Source organism: Callospermophilus lateralis, chromosome 11, assembly GCF_048772815.1.
Source record: "Callospermophilus lateralis isolate mCalLat2 chromosome 11, mCalLat2.hap1, whole genome shotgun sequence".
NCBI lineage: Eukaryota > Metazoa > Chordata > Mammalia > Rodentia > Sciuridae > Callospermophilus > Callospermophilus lateralis.
In genome coordinates, this window is record NC_135315.1 from 93,452,934 (window position 1) to 93,471,514 (window position 18,581).

The 18,581-nt window shown below is 31.6% G+C and overlaps 1 pseudogene; it reads left to right on the forward strand.

Annotated features, from left to right (window-relative positions):
* Window positions 1-235: 235 nt before the first annotated feature.
* LOC143410698 (zinc finger protein 280D-like) overlaps window positions 236-18,581 on the forward strand; it is a 51,446-nt pseudogene continuing 33,100 nt past the window's right edge.

The window sequence follows — 18,581 nt, forward strand, 5'->3', positions numbered from 1 at the left end:
TTACCCCACCCTAATGATAATATATCTTTATTTTACAGGAGGGAAAACAGATATAACTTGCTGCCTTGTTTGGAGTCACATGGTGAGTTTTAAGATCAAAATTCTCCCCAATAATTTCTTAATCCCAAGTCCCATGTTTTAATATTTAGTCTTCCTTAAAGTGATTCATAAAATTGACTGATCTCATGTATCAGTACTTAGGTGACAATTTACAGAAAATTAGCTCTGCAACTTGATGGGCGAAAACCCTTTTCAACCAAAAGGTAAGTGTTGTGGTCACAACAGATGACAGTGTGTATGGCTTTTGTTTAACTGCTTCAAGAGAAGGTGGAGGACTTTTTCTTAAAAACCTAAAATTGTTGGAGTAGCAAATGTTCATATAAAAAAGTAAAGTAGAAGTGAACTTTATTCTTTTTGTTAACAGAGATAAATATCAATTTAGTATATTCATGTGTTTCTTCTATGCATAGACAAAAAATATTTCTAGAAAACATTAAAAAAGTGCTATGTGACCTTAACGTTTTTCTCTGCAGTGTATTCTGTATATTTTAACAATGGCAGAGTCCTGTGAGAAAGAACAAGGAAGATCTTTGCATACTCTTATCAGTTCTCTAGGGCTGCCACAACAAAGTACCACAGACTAGGTGGTTTATAGGATGGAAGTTTGTTTTCTCATAATTTTTGAGGCTAAAATCCAAGAATAACTTGATGGTAGGGTTGGTTTCTTCAGAGGGCCACAAGGGGAGGGTCAGGCTTTTCTCTTGGGCTTGTAGATAGCCATGTTCTCATTAGGTTTTCACATGGTCCTCTCTCTGTGCATATGCCTGCATCCCAATTTTCACTTCTGTTAAAAGACACCAGTTATATGGATTTTATTGCCACCCACATGACCTTTTTTAAAAATATTATTTATTTATTTATTTACTTATTTCTATGTGGTGCTCAGGCTCAAACCTAGTGCCTCATGCATGCAAGGCATGTGCTCTACCACTGAGCTATCACCCAGCCCCTAGTGACCTTATTTTAACATAATTATTTCTAAAGGTCTATCTATAAATATAGCCAAAGTCTGAGGTAGTGAGGGTTAGGAATTTAGCATATGGCTTTTGAGAAAACACAATTTAACCTATTACATATATCAGCTGGAAATAAATAGTATTTTTTTATCAGTTCACAGTGGATCTTTTCTAATTTTTTAAAATTAGGTACTCTCTTACTTCACCTGATCTATACGTTATCTCATGCTGTGGGTATGTTGATTATCTAATGTTCTGGGGGAAATGTATTCTCAGTGAATTAAATTTGACTGTGGCTATGTAAAATTAAGACATGAAGAAAGAGAGTAGTTTGAGATCATGTGTTTTAACATTTGAATTGAATGATATTGACTGTCAATGTAGTTCAAAATTCAAAGGAAAATAAAAATATAATGGTTTATTGAGGAAGTTATAATTGAACCAAGGATTAGTGCAAACAGGCAATAAATTGGTTGAGTTTCTAGTTGAAAATGGATGTTTTACATGGTGTTTTCCATTTTCTTGAATGTATATAAAACTTAGGTAGATATCATAAATAGCTTCAAGTAATTTCTTCAGTCATACAATTACAAGGCAGTGAAGATTTGAACCATTCAATTTGATTTCAAGTCCATGTCCTTTTTATGTTGTAGACTGAAATGATATAGACTATAAAGGTAAGGTACTCTGTGCAGAAGTGATATAGATTTTAGTATTTTTAATGATCTGAGTTGAAAAACTTAAAGAACTCTTATCTAACTAGTAAAATAGTACAATTATAAAAGAAAGGGGTCAGTTTGTGATGTCGATGACATTTGAAAAAATAGGAAGGCCTTTGATAGGTAGATTACTAAACATTTAAATATTAGACCAGGGAATGGTTTGTGACATACTTTTCTATATATTCATAAAAGAATGGCATCTAATTTGTTGAAATATTTGCTTTGTATGCCGTCTCCAGAGCATAATTTCAGTTGGTATCTTTCAGTTTTATGGTAGAATATTGCTTGAATTTTGAGTTAAAAGTAGAAATGATATTATTTTAGTATAATAAAAAATTACCTTTTAAAAATGATGTATTAAAGATATTGCCAGAACCCTGGAAATTTTTATTTCTTTTGTGGATAGGAGGTTTTCCTAAAATCCTTGTGCTATTGGTGTTCCACCTATATCTAAGTGCTTCTTAGGAGCTCAGTATATTTGGTCATAATTTCTGAGAAGTAGTATTTACTGTATGTATTTCTTTGATCGGTTTCTTCAGGTGAGAAAATGTAATATAACCTGGCTGGTATAAGCCTCCCTCATTTCCTGTATTTTAATTTAGCACCTATCTCTGCTTTGCTCTGTGCCTAACGTTCCTGAATTTGGTAGTAATTCTAGTTTGTTTCCTACCTGTTATTTCTTAGTCTTAGTCTACCCGTGGTTATTATCTCTTTAGAAAAATAATGATTAGATAGAATATGTTTATCTAGGTGTACTATTGAAACTCACTTTGGATTTTATTATCTCTAAGTTTTCTATCTATGGTAAATAACTAATATCTTTCATTTTCTGTCTTCCTATCTATCTTTTATTCTATCTTAATTGTACTAGTTATAATGCTAGTGAGATTTGAATTTCTTACTGTTATTACAGGGTGCTGACTACGGATATCAACTCAGAAATTGCTATTAGAATTGTTAAAGTAGATCTTCAATATCAGGTATTACAAAAATGTTTTTACTGCCAGGCATGGTGGTGCAAGCCTGTAATCCCAGCAATCTCAGCAGCTTGGGAGGCCGAGACAGGAGGATCACAAGTTTAAAGCCAATCTCAGCAAAATCGAGGTGTTAAGCAACTTAGTGAGACCCTGTCTCTAAATAAAATATAAAATAGGGTTGGGATATGGCTCAGTGGTCTAGTGCCCACTAGTTCAATCCCTGGTACTCACCCTGCAAAATGTTTTTATTTTTATTTTTGAAAATAAGGTTACTTCTCTCCTTTTGAAAATTAGATAATTTAAAAATGGCAGAACTCTTTATGGAATGTGAAGAAGAAGAACTGGAATCATGGCAGAAGAAAGTAAAAGAAGTTGAGGATGATGATGATGATGAGCCCATCTTTGTTGGAGAGATATCAAGTTCAAAACCAGCAATTTCCAGTAAGCATTTACTTTTACTAAAGCCGAATTTTATAAGATATTATTATTAATGGAAAACTTGTGAATGTCTTATGGGACTCAGTGTACTTATTCTACTGTAAGGAGTTAGGGATGAGAGATGAGGGGGAGGCCAGTAAGAACTTGAGAATCAAAATGGGGATGTGATTGGAGACTAGAAGGAAGCCAAAGGTTAAATATCAGATGTGTGAGAAAGAAGTAGGCTTAGATTGGCTTGTTGCATTGGAGGTCTTCTGAGATTGGAAATAATTTCTAGTGAAACTGTTTATCCGAGTGAACTGTTTATCTGTTTATTTCTGTCTTTTCTCATTTAGCAGTTAGATAAGGAAGGATTTGGAATGCTTAGATTAAAATTTTGGAATATACTAAGTGTATATTAGTATCAGATGGAAATTCTCACATCTAGGCCTCATTGCATTGTCATTCATACATGGCTAAAACTGTATATAGGCAGTGAATGATTCAGAGTCTCTGACTTAAGTCCTTGATGGGTTGTAGATTCTGACCATATTCATTTTTTAGCAACTTATATTTATGAAAAAGAGGGACATCACCTATAGCCACTGTACTTTGATGATGTAGCAGTTAGCACACTTAAATCCTTTTAACTTTTTGGCAGAATAGCCTCTATGGATTACTAGCTTTCATATACAGTAATGGGGCTGGACATTGTTATATTGTTAGAGTAAAGATATCAATACTTGCTAAGATATCCACTCTGAGATGTCTGAAGTATAGAGAAATAACATAGATTTCAAGTAGAAGGAGAAAATAGATCCTTTCTGATTTTATTTATACATTTGTTTTAAACCAGGAGAATTTATCAAAGAATGTAATGTGCCCTGCATATTACTGTTTTCTTAACTTACTATGGCAATGCTTAAAAGTGTGAATGAGTCTCAAGTTTCTGTACAACCTTGTCACCATTCAAAGAAAGATATAGATTGTATATAAATACATTTTAGAACACTTCAAATATGTAGACTCTTTTTGTGTGTTGGACTGCTGTTGAATGTGTGTACTATTTCTTTGTCTTGCAGACAGTTTTGATTTGTGTATAATCAGATATGTCATCTTTTTTCTTCTGGCTTTTGGATCTTGAGTTTTAATGAGAACAGTTGTGCTTACTCTTGAAAATAGTTAAGGCTAATAATCTTGTTTCTTTTGTTTCTTTGGAAGCTAAAGATGTATGTGTTTAAAATTAACTGTATTCTTAAATTAGTGATAATTTATATATTCTTTCTAGTAACCTGTTTGTTTTCAAATTGTGATTTCCATTTTCTTAGTACATATTTTAAAATTAATATAATTTTTTTAGATATTTTGAACAGAGTTAACCCCAGCTCATATTCAAGGGGAATAAAGAATGGCATACTCAGTCAAGGTACAGCATTATTGTACTATTTTAATTTTAAAATAAAGTATTTTGAGAAAATTAATAGAAACATTTTCAATACATTGTGTAATTTTAAAATACAGGTATTACTGCTTCATTCAAGCCTACAAGTCAACACTATACGAACCCAACATCAAATCCAGTGGCTGCCTCGCCAGTAAATTTTCATCCTGAATCTAGATCTTCAGATAGCTCTGTTATTGTTCAGCCTTTTTCTAAACCTGTAAGTATTTTTGAAACTACATAGCCCAGGGTTATGTTTGATATTATTAATCAGCATCAGCAGTACTCAGTTAAAATTCTGGACTGTCACAGGTAGTTATCCAGTAGGAGCAAAATCATAAGAAAATGTCACCATTTTTATAATAGCTTAAATAGTACCCAAAGTAATAATTGCAGGCACTACATCCCCAGCCTATTAAGAAGTCAGGTAATATGCTTAAGTTGAATAGATATAATGTTGAAAACTATGTATCAAAATTTGAGTTAAAATATTAATAATGAATATTGCATAATGGCAAAATATTTAAGATCACAAACTGGGTCAGGTGTTCTTAATAGGGAAAATTATTGAGAGACCATCATAGCTTTTTATTCTAAAAACATACCTTCTTGGTTTAGTTTTAAAATCTTAATAAAAAGTAATAGTTAATAGTAATAGTTATCATCTATTGAGCTATTAATATACACAAGGATTTATGCTAAGTGCTATGCATAAATTAATCTTATTTAATTCTTAAGCATCCCTAGGAAGTATGTGCTGTTATTATCCCCATTTTATAGTTGAGGAAACTTAGGCTTATAGAGATTAAATGATTCACTCAAGATCACACAGCTGGCGAGGATCGGAGATTTCATTGTAGGCTAAACCAGTTTTTATGTGTGGGTACACACACATAACTATACATTGTATATGAATTTTTGCTTTCTAAAAATTGGAAGCATTGCCTAGTTCTAACAGTTCTCAATGGATAGTCTGTGAAGTCCTCTGGGGTTCCCTAAAACTCTCTCTGGGTTTGGAAATCAATGACATTGTCATCGTAGTTGAAGATACTAATTTTGCCTTTTCTACTATGTTGACATTTGCATTGATGATGTTGAAGCAATGGTGTGAGTAAGCTACTTATGCCTTAAGTGGGAATCAAAGCAGTGGCACCAAACTGTACCAGTAGTATTCATATTAGTCACCTACCGAATATTCACAATAAAAAAATTCCAGTTATACTCATTTCCTTGATGAAACTACTAAGATCTATTAACACCAGTTTAAGTATGAAACATTAATGTTATTAATTTTTAAACTCTACCCATTAATATTTGTCTTTCAAAATATTTTGCATGATGAAATAGTATACATAAAGTACTTCTGTGTCTGAAGTTTGGTGCTTGTGTGATTGAATTATGAGCTACACTATCTGTTTTTAAAAAATAGAACATCTTATCTAAATAGACATTTCCCAAATTTATTCTTGAACTAAATATTTAATAATAGCTTTATAATGTAAGTGATCCCTATGTAGGGCATATAGGTTTTTTTCTCGTCACATTAAACCTGAAAAAGGTGACCATTATGAGCCTCCCCTGTTTTCTCCCATAAGGCGGAGATTATGTGTAAGACATCTGCTTAATCCATCATACTGGAATGTTTTTTCCCTAGATATTACTAATCGCAAATTATATATAATCCTTTTGTTAAAAGACTGTAGATTCTTACAGAAGAATTAGCTCTTTTCTAAGCCTAACAGTTCAAGCGGTGTGCCAAGTCCTTTTCAGAGCCCTTCATTGAAAGTTTCATGAAATCGGTAGATGGCACCAGATGGTCTAAGGGGTAGGGATCCAGGTGAGTTTCCAGGTCATGACCTTTTGGATTTCGAAACCAACAGTTATTTTTCTGCTTCATTTTAATTACCTTTCAATATTGGTCATGCCTTACCTAGACTATAAATGGAATTGGGGTATGGAAATTTGAAAGTTTGAGTTTGTTTTACTTATATCTTAGGAAATTCTCATTCCTTAAGCTCAGAATCAAAAGAGTTATCTTTTTCATATTGTCTTATATTCTTTTTAGTCTAAATTTTATTTCCTTATTTATGGCATGGTATATGGAACCCTTACCTGGTAATTTAATGGCTACAGGCATAGTGTTTTACTGGATAACACATGGATAGAAGAAGGCTGTTTTTTTGGTTTTTGGTTGTCTTCCGTGTGTACCAGGAAATTTCTTTGACATTTCACTCTATTCCCTGGGTATCCAGTTTTACACATAATAGATGGTATTGTGCTCCTACGTTTCTGTTGTTCTTGCTGGTCCCTTATCATATCTTTACACAAGTCCTCCATTTCAAGTGATTTGGAGATAGAGCATCCTATACTTAGGAATAGCATTCCAAAAATGCAGAAAGGGAATTATTACACCAAACATAGATAATCAAACCCATTCTGTGTATAGATACACAAACCTGGGCTCAAATTTTTCCTACAATGTGCCTAATCAATTTTGAGTGGTTCCTACCCTATCCTAAAGCAGCTGTTGATGGTTTTACTGGTAAAGGATAACTTTTGGTAGAGGAAACTATAGGTCCTTTGCACAAGATTGCAGTCCTTTGTTCAGGGACTGTAATCTTGTACTTATACAACTAAGTATATTGTATCTTTCATACTTCAGAAATTCTCCCATCTGATCTTTTCTTTCCTTTTGACCAGGACTACATTTTTCAGGTAATCCCTAAGAACTAATAAATAATTCTTTATAAGAAATATAATAATGGATTTAATTTGAAAAATATATGCCCATTTGTGTACATTGTATGACTCGAGACTTCCTTATTGTGCTGTTTTTATTGTTTATCTTTATTTTTTGGCAATTGTAAAGGAATAAAATTCCAAGATTAATTACAACAAAAAATAGAATACCATTTTTACTTGAAACAATGACTGATAAACCATGGTGTATTATTTATTTATTTTTTTGTATCAACATTATCACACATGTATGTACTTAAAACAACACATGAATTATCTCACAGTCTTATGTATTATTACTGTGGGTCAGATGATGGTTTAGCTGGCTCCTCTGCTTTAGGGTCTCACAAGGCCGCTTTCAGTATGTGGTTCCTGAAGTTGCAGTCTTATCTGAAGCTTTGTGGGGGAAGTATCTGCTTCAAGTTCACATGGTTGTTTGTAGCATTCATTTCCTTACAGGTTGTCAAACTGAGTCTCAGTATCTGACTGTTTTTTGGTTCATTCTTTGTCAGATGGGTCTTCCCAGGTTGGCTACTTGCTTTCTCAAAGGTATTAAGAGAGAATCCTTAGCAAAATGTCATTAGAGTCTGAAGTAATGTAATTACAAATAGAAAATCATGTTTATCCCTACTTTTGCTGTATTCTACTGGTTAGAAGCAAGTCAGAGGTCCAACAAAAAGGGAGGGAATCACACAGGATATAATTAACAGGAGGTTGGAATGTGGTGACCACTTTAGTATATATCTGCCAGACATGGTTCTTTAATTTTGGGTAGTTGGCAATCACTTCCTCAAAATTGAACACAGTGTACCTGCCATCTCAAGGAAAATGACTGAGAGTAGTATTTCTTGATTATGGTATAATTTGAGCTTTCAAGTAAAAATTAGAATTTTGGAAAACTTAACATCTGCCACTCTGATCTTGACAGCATCCTACTATTTCTTGAAGTGAGGTGGAAGGCTACCCAGAATGTAAAAATTATTTGCTGTTAGTTAGAATCAAATTAACTTAATGGTGTTCTCATGATTGTCATAGCTGTTTGGCATTTAGGGGGAAAAAGAGAAAGCAAAAACTCAATTATTTAATGAAGTTTATAAGTAAAAATATTTCAAACATAACTTGGGGGAAAAAATAACAAAGCCAGGTGGTATCTTTGATGTTACAAAGTTAAAAACTAGAGATTTTTTTGACTTGGACTGTTGTGTTTTTGTAGGCCTAGTTTTAAAGTCAAAGTACTTCAATTGGTGGTTCCCAATTCTTGGGTTCTTTAAAAAAAAAAAACAAATACACCAATAACAGTTTTGCCAGTTGGTCTGGGTGGGGCCTGGAAATAATAGATTTTTAAGAACTCCCAGAGATCTCCGTAAAGTTAAGAATGATAGAGGTGTATTCTAGAATGAATTGAGAGTCCTATTTAAGGAATTTTCTCCCTGTATTTTGGAAGCCATTGGTTTTAATAAATTGATTAATAGTTTCCTATTTTATGTCATGTTTTATATGTGTGTATGTTTACTTTTTCCATGAACTGTCTTTGTATTTCATCATCTCTTTCAGGTAGGCAGGGATGGAATATATTATTACTTATAAAGTTAGTATGATACTGCTTAAGGGTCAGACCAGGATTCTAATTTCGGCTCCATCCAAAACAAATGGTGCTGTATTGGGAACCTTCCTCAACCAGGAAGGGCTTTATTAGTTCTTTTGTGATGACTACTTGATATATTTACTATGACGAGCAATTACATATAAACATAATTGTGGCCGTTATTTGTCGGAAGATGAATAACTTGAAGTTCAGAAGTGAATTGCCCAAGGTTACATAGTTAAATAAAAATGCAAATCTTCTGAATGCCAGTAAAGTGCTTGTTCTACTCTTATTATTGTATATGACATTTTTCTGGACTGTTTTTATAATACATTAAAAATTCTCAATTGGAGAATTATTTTAATTAGTTATTGTTGATTAGTGGATTGCCTGCTCTCTGAAATTGTGATAATTAACCAGAGTTTTCTTCTAGAAAAGTGTTTAACAGCATTAACTTTATTATACTTATGTTAAAAGAACTATTTTAGAAAATGAAATTTTCAATTCTTAAAGTGCATATATTTAGAAAAAAATATTTAAATTGAAGTAAAATTTTGCTTAGTTATAGTTCAGTATGGCATTATTGATTTTTTAAACTACATTTTAAGGCTCAAATATCCATATCTGCCTTTTTGGTACTAAATTCTAGATGTTATTTGTGTTACAGTAATAACTTATTTCTATAACTTCTTAACAGTCCTGTGTCAATTGGAAAGTTAGTAACAAAGTTAGAACAAATCAAAATTCTTAAACTTGATCATCCCTCAATTTATAAACAAAATACTTCAAATTTTGTTATAAAATAATATGTATTTTGTGAGGAAAGTTTAGAAAAGAGAGAAGAATATATCCGCATCATGTTGTATATGTCAATATGTATTTCACTTTTTACTGAACATTCTACTTGGATCATATCATTGCTTATTTCTCAAAATCTTGATGTTAATAACTGCATGATTATCCATCAATTTATTTTACCACTCCTCTATTATTGGATATATAGGTTTTAATGTTTCTGCTATTATAAATAATTTTCCATTACACTTTCATTTCCTTATCATGAATCCTTGAATGTAGAATAATTTAATCATGTGAACCTTATTTTAAAGGCTTTTGTAACTACTGCTAACATTTTTATGCAGATTATACCAAAATATAATCTCTACTTTGCCAGTAGTGAATGTTTCATCATTTTTTAAAAAAAATATTTATATTTTTAGTTTTTAGGTGAATATAATATTTTTATTTTTTATTTTTATGTCGTGTTGGGGATCGAACCTAGCGCCCCATGCATGCCAGGCGAGCGCGCTACCGCTTGAGCCACATCCCCAGTCATCATTTTTAAACTTTAACTTAATTCAAACTATCATTAGTCTTTTTAATTAAATTATTTATTTATTCTAATTTGTTATACACAATGGCAGAATGCAGTTGATTTTATATTACACATATAGAGCACAATTTTTCAAGTCACTGATTGTGCACAAAGTATTTTCACACCATTCATGTCTTCATACATATACTTAGGGTAATGATATCTAACTCATTCCACATCATTCCTACTCCCTTGCTCCCTTTCTTCCCCTCCCTCCCACTGCTTAAGGGAACCACATATCAATAAGACAGTTATTGATATAATAACAGTTCTATCATTAGTCTTACAAGAAAAAAATAATTCAAACAGTTCCTATATTTCTCTTACCCATTTTCCCCCAATGTTAACTTTTTTCCACAGGCAATTAATATGAACTAAACCTCAGACCTTATTAGAATTTCACCAGTTTTTCCATTAATGTTCCTTTTCTTTCCAGGATCCTATTCATGATCTCACCTTGTAGTTTATTCTTAGTCTTATGTTTTCTGCAGTTATTAATTCTTTTTTTGATCTTGATACTCTTAAGAGTAGCCGCTAATTATATATTTTGCAGTATTGAAGAGTGCCAATACAGTAAACACTATTATTTGCATTTCTTTGACTAGTATGTTGGAAAAAAAGGTATTTTGAATATATTGGCCATTGCATTTTAGTTTGAATTATCTCAGTTTATGTCCTTTGCCCATTTTTTTTTTCTAAAAGTAGCTGTCTTTTTTTCCAGTTTGATTTTTAAGCATTGTTAATCTTAAAACTTGCTTGCTATATATTACAACATGTAGAGTGGTCTGGCTTACTCTCAACAATGATTGTTTTTTATGAAAATGGCATTGGAGCATAATATTGTGGTATGTGTTTTGTGTATGTGTCAGTATTCTTAATATACAATGCTATTTGAATATTCCTAAATTTATTGACCACAATTTTCATAATTATTTATAATAAATATATGTGTATATTTTCATATAAATGTATCTATTACTGTATATTTGACCACAGCATAGTTCATCTCATACTTTTCACTTCTCTTTTCTTGAGATCTTCCTGCTAGTTTGAACCACCCTTTCTCCTCATGGAAGGGCTGAAATTTCCTTGGAGGCTCTGGTCTCTAGGAGCAGGGCTGCTGACCCAGATCACTTCTGTAAATAACTTCTATTCTATTCCCTGTCTGGTTGGCATTCTTACTTATTCAGCCTACTGGCCAGGTTGCTTTTATATTTGCCTTATAAAAGGAGAGGTTGGCCTACCACAGCTTTCTGTGGGATGATAGGAAGAGTGAGGGGACCAGTCTTTTCTGATCTATAACATTCTCCAAGAAACATGGTTCCAAAATTCATATTGTCTGATATATTCATCCTTAATATTTCTGTTTGTTTGTATTGATATTTTGAAAGCAGGATTTAAAAAAAATATTTTTTAGTTGTACATGGATGCAGTATCTTTATTTTATTTATTTACTTTTATGTGGTGCTGAGGCTCGAACCCAGTGCCTCACATGTGGAAGGCAAGTGCTTTACCGCTGAGCCACTCCTCAGACACCAGGATGCAGAATTTTTTAGAGGCACAAGAACTTTTAATTTTTATAACCTTGTTAATATGTTTTATACTTGTCTCCTTGTTTAGTCCAAGATTTTGCCAAGTTCTATTATTTGCTTTTTGATGGTGATACAGCATTTTTAGAATCCCTCTCAGAGTGTATCACTGTTATTAATGTAAAGTGGATTTACTTTTCTTTTATCTTGAAAATGTTGGACTATAATTTTTCCTTCAAATTAATTGGCTAGTCAGGAATAGACCAGCTCTATTAGCTTGCTTTCAAAGTTTTAGTAAATTATAATTTTGGCAAATTAGAAATCATCTTTGTGTTTTTAAGCTTATTAATAATTGAGGCATCAAAGGTTATTCTTAGAATATTGGCATATAATTAATTTGCATTTATAAATTTTATGAAAAATAATTATAACTATAATGAATAAATGTAATATTCTTTCTCTGAAATATTTTACCAGGATTACATAATGAGCTCATCACAAGTTGTATCTAATAATTCTTCAGAATTACTATTTGACTTGACCCAGGAGACAGGATTATCACATTACCAAGGGGGACCAACACTTTCTATAGTAGGTTGGTATTAGTACTTTTTCCAAAAAGTTATAAAAGAAAAACTTGATGAATTTGCTTATGGAATTAACTTTCTATTTTGAAGCTCATATCCTCTTGTGAAGTCTTTCATATATTGTAACATGGAGTTGTGCTAATAGTTTTTGAATGCCTTTTTGGGTAACTTTATATAAAATCTTGGCTAAACTTCTTTGAACTCATTCTCACTTGGAGCCAAACTTAACACCTTAAAGTAATTTATATGAATTAGAGAGGTCCTCATATGCCCTAAATATTCTATTTTAAAAATTAGTTTCTATGACCAGTTAGGGGAAAAAGTGTTTGTTATTATTGATTTCTTCATTAGGTTAGTGTCACTCTAGTTCAATAAATGGTCTCAATATGATAGTAAAACATGATTTTAAAGTGTTAGTGTAAAGTAACCACATTAAATAAATGATTTGTACATAGTAAGTACTCAATAAATGCTATTTGAAGAAGTAATGAAATTTACCTATTGAAGAAGATTTTAAATTCATTGAGGGTACAACAAAATTCTTCATTAATCAAAATGCATTTGTATAGTATGAATTTTGTCTTATTGAAAATTTTCTGTAATCAAAGTACTTAATCTTTATATACTGGCAATTTTTATGTGTTTCAAATATTTGATGAGGTAGAGATGTATATGATTTTTTTTTTGGAGTTTTTAGGTTGTTTACTAAACAGATCAGTGTGAAGAATCTACCAAACTCAACTTCTGTCCATTCTTTTTCCATAGTAATAATGCTTAATGTTTTTCCTTTTTTGTGTGTGTGGTATAGAGGATTTGAATCTAGGGCATTACATGTGCTAAGCAAGCATTCTACCACTAAGCTTGAACTTTATAAAAAATATTTTTACTTGAGACTAGCTGTTGTTGAGTTGCCCTCAAACTTTCAATCCTCTTACCTCAGCCTCATGAGTCATTATGATTTTAGATGTACACCACTGTTTTTCTTTTCAGCAATATTTGATACTCACTTCTCTTGGTGTCAGTACATACCTAGTAAACTTCTAGTTAATAAAGTAGGTAAGACCCAAAGAGAAATGGGAATGTATTTGTGCTAAATCTGGTTTTACAAAACGCATGGACTTTTATTCATAGAAGATATGAGTTCTTGAAACTTCTTAAAAGTAAGGATTATGACACCTATTCTCTAGCCAGGTTTTCTGATATAAAGAATGAAACTTTAGTCTGAGCAGTAAATAAGGTAATTTGAAAGAAGTAAGTTTGAACCTCTAATCTGGAGAATTTTTAGTCAGTTAACCTCTTTCCACTTTTGTTTTCTGATATTATTCAAAGTAGAGGTACTTATTATTCTTATATTATGCATTCATTCACCATACCTGAATCAGCCATTTGGAGATTTCACTTAAATTTTTTTTAAAAAAATATTTATTTTTTTAGTTGTAGGTGTACACACAGTATCTATTTTATTTTTATGTAGTGCTGAGGATTGAACCCAATGCCTCACGCATGCTAGGTGAGCAGTCTACCACTGAGCCACAACCCCAGCCCTTTATTTTAATTTTTAATATAGTTTATTCCAGGCTTTTTTTTATTTTAAAATTTGTTTTAATTAGCTATACATGACAGGAGAATGCATTTATGCACTTTGATATACATAGTGGGATATAATTTCTCATTTTTCTTAGTGTAAATGTTATAGAAACATATAGCTCATGCAATCACATATACATAAAGTAATAATGTCTGTTTCATTCTATGATCCTTCCTATTCCCACATCACCTTCCCTCCTCTCCCCTCCCTTCACTTCCCTCTACCTAATTTAAGGTAATGCTATTCTTCTCTAGTGCCTCCCATCTTATTGTGAATTAGCATCCAGGTATTGGAGAAAGCATTTGGCCTTTGATTTTTCGGGGTTGGCTTATTTCTCTTAGCATGATATATATATATATATATATATATATATATATATATATATATATATATATATATATATATATCTCACATTTTCTTTACCCATTCATCTATTGAAGAACACCTAGATTAGTTCCATATTTTAGCTATTGTGAATTGAGCTTCTATAAACATTGACATGGCTGCATTACTCTAATATGCAGATTTTAAGTCCTTTGGGTATAAACTGAGGAGTGGGATAACTGGGTCAAATGGTGGTTCCCTTTCAAGTTTTCTGAAGAATCTCCATACTGCTTTCCATCGTGGTTGTACCAATTTTCAGTCCCACCAAAAATATATGAGTATACCTTTTTCCCCACATCCTCATCAACATTTATTGTTGCCTGTATTCTTGATGATTGCCATTCTATTCAGGGCTTTTCTGATGGCCAAATAAGATAAGTAAATTTAAAAATGCATTTATAAGGTTTAAATGACATTACAGCAGTTATGTATGATAAATATGAATAATTATATGAACTATGATGTTCAGTAACACACTGTAGAAATTATGAGGGTTCAGAGAAGATTGAATTTGAGTTTGATCTTGAGTGAGTATAGGATTTATACTGGCAGAGATAGAATTTCTTAAAAGTAGGGAATAGCACAGCCTAATAGAACGAAGGTAAGCTAAAGAATCAGAAGTTCAATCAAATGCAAGTGACTTTTTTTAACATTGAGATTTTTTCTGTTAAATTCTTCCATTAAAGCAATCTATTTCTACTATTTAGCCTGTTGTAAAATCAACTGATTCATTTGAAATGCTAGCACCTAGTGGTTTTTCGGGTAACCTAAACGTCTCAGAAGAATGCTAAAGGGATCTCATGGAATCTTTCTTATGGACCTGCAGTTTGTAATAGAGTGCTTCATTAGTGGGAGATGATTTTTATGTTATCTCAAACGATGGAACAGAGAAGCTAACTACTATAATACTTTTTATTTTTATGGCATATTTGTTTTTACTATTATATCTGTTGGAATAATTTTTCCCCTCTAAAATAAAGATGGAAAATATTTAGTTAGTAATGATAGTACCTTTCACTTTCTACTGAGTGCTTTTTATGTACCAAATATTTTCTTGGGATATTTTAAGTATATTATCTTTTTCTTAAATAGCTCTGTAAAATAAGGCATTATAACTTATTTTACAAAAAAGGAAGCTTAAACTCAGAGAAATTAATTAAATAAGCTTAAGAGTGCATAGCTAGAGACTGACGTAGTCTGGATTTGAACTTATCTTGTCTGACTTAAAAGCCTAGAATGTTTGTAGTTTATTCACTGCTTCTACTTTTAGTGTATAGTTGGCATTATTAAAATATGATGTACAGTTTTAAAATCCATTTTTACAAAGCCCATTGTGTATTATTTTCTAAAAGGACTTTGCCTGGCTTGGTTATAGTCTAAATATCCCCATTTTTCTTAGTAATGCTCTAAATAGATCTAAATTCTTTATCCTTAAGGTAATGGTTTTTAAATGGAAGAGGTTTTTTTTTTAATGAAATCCCTGTACAAACAAATTTTTATGTTAATATCTAATAAATAAAATGGAAAAGTGTTTTTTTGTCAGACATGGCCCAATATATTCCCTAAAATGACCCCATTAAATTCTGGGGAACATAGTATGAAAATCCTTATACTAACTCCCTGTATTATGTGCCCTTTCATATGAATGAGTAAACTATTATTCAAACTTATTTGTTTCCACTTTGTACATGGCAATAAGTGGTTAAAATCACCTAAAGCTGTCAGTAGACCACTCTTAAGTTTGTTAGGTGAGAAAAGAGCTAACATTGCAGTAGACATTTTAAATTGCTAAATAAAAAAGCATATGAGGGTATCAATTTTTGGAACAAATAAAAGTTATTGTCAGATTTTCTTTCTTTTTTTTAACAAATTCTATCACATTTAAGTATCCAAAAGTAATTTATTTCTGGGAACTTGTTTCAGTGTTTTCTGCTTTAAAATTTTTTGTCTGGCTTCTTTTATAATAGCAGTTTATATATTTCTGTTTGAAGCCACATTTAGAATTTCTTGCATAGAAAGGTTATTTTACAAATTATCTTAATTCTTGGAGTTTATAATAAATGTTTATACTATTTCTGTATATGCCCTGAGTTTGGATCACTTAATTTTTCTTGTTATTTGTGTGATATGATAATTAATTATATTATCTGTAAATTAACTCCAAAGTATTTGTACTTAGTTATGAGTAGTATTCTAGGTGTTCTAAAATATTTTTTCCACTGTTTAAATCATTGTAGGTGTGAATGAAAGTTCATTTTTATCAAAACGTCCTTCTGCTTCTGAAGTAAACAGTGTTAATCCAAAAAAGCCTAAGCCCTGTGAGGGTGTTTCTGGAACAAATTCTCCAGCTGAATTCCCTTCAGTTAAATCTCCTTCACTGACATCTTCCCAGGCTATGCCATCAAAAGGTAAATATGAGATCTTACATTCTATACTATAAAAATTACTATAGTATTTATACATAAATTTTAGAAATTATTATAAATTTTGAAACTATCAGTGATTATTTAATGTTCAAAAGTGATGAGTTTTGAATCATAAATGTTCTGAATTTATTTTAGGTGCAAATACCTCATCAAATCAATCTAAAAATGGAACACCTTTTCCAAGAGCTTGTTCCAAGTGCAATATTCATTTCAATCTTTTGGATCCTTTGAAAAATCACATGAAGGTAAAACTTTCAGAATTTAATTTTTATAAAGGTTGAAGCCAGGCATGGTGGCACATGATTATATTTGCAACTACTTTGGAAGATGAGGATAGAGGATTACAAGTTCAAGGCCATTTGGGCAACATAGTGAGACTCCCCCTCTCAAAAAGGAATTTTTTGAGATTTACAGTCACTATGGTCTATCTCAATATTTAGATCAGAAATCTTCTCATAATGGAATTTCTATTTAGCTTAGATAAAAATCTGCTTTTATAGTAATTATGTAAGACTGGCATTCCTTAATCATCAGATTTAAGAAATTAAGTTCATATATTTATAATGGATGCTTATTCTTATTTTATTTTAAAAAATCAATATTTTATTGGTCACATTGTTTTTCAAATTTAGAAAACATTTGTTTAATTTTTTAATAACTTAGATATTTTGTTACCTTATTTTCATAATCGCCAACATGTACATGTCACATTACATATGAAAATCTGAGTTTTTACATTTTAATTTTTAATAGACATAAACTTCAAATGGTGAAGTGTTTCATATGAAATAATTGTTTTAACACACAGTTCAGAGCATAGTTTATATAATTCTCTTGAACTAGTTTGAGTTTTTTATTATTGTAGGAGACTCTGAAATTCAGATTTTAAGGAATTTTTTAGATTATATAAGAAAAAGAAGGGTTCTGTGGCAAAGAAGTAAGGAAAAGTTCTTGCTCACTCTTTCAACAGTACACAACTTTTTGTCGCATTTTACAAAAAAGAAAGAAAGAAAAAAGCAAGGGATCCTTTTAAATTTTTAAATACAGGCTCTTTATTAATGTACAGACTATATTTGATCTATACCACTTCCAGCTCTAGTAGTAGTGTAGTGTAGCCTCTAATCACTTCAATTTAGTGCTTAGGTTCTATATGAAACGATTCCCCTGTGAGTATTTTCAATTTCCTCTTCTTTATAATGTTTTGGTGAGACACCTGATGTTTTTTATGTTTTGCATCATAGGTGGAGAGGACAAAAAAAAAGACTACATTCAGTCCTCCCCGCAACTGATCAGACTTTAACCTTGTAGTTATTCTTCTGAAATTTTTTTTAATTTTTAAATTTATAATTATTAATATGTCCTTATTGTACAAATTAAGAAGTTTCACTGTGATGTTTCAATGCGTGTATATATATTGTGCTTTGATCATATCCATCCACTCTCCTACCCTCTCTTGTCCTTCCTTTCCGACCCCTACCTTTTGTCCCTTTTCTTTTCCTTAAGAATGTCTTTCCTATTTCCAGGTTATCTTTATGTATTTTGGGCAGCACTGGAGAATTGACTGGACCCAGGGCTTTGTGCATGCTAGGCTCTACCACTGTGCTGCATCTTAGCTATTTTTTAAGTTTCCACATATGAGAAAAAACTATAATGCTTGTTCTGTCTCTTAATTATTTTGCTTAATATGGTGTCCTCCAATTTCATCTTTTTTTCTGCACATGACGTGATTTCATTCATTTTTATGGCTGAAAAATATATACTGTATTTTCTTTATCCCACTCAAATGTCGATCAGC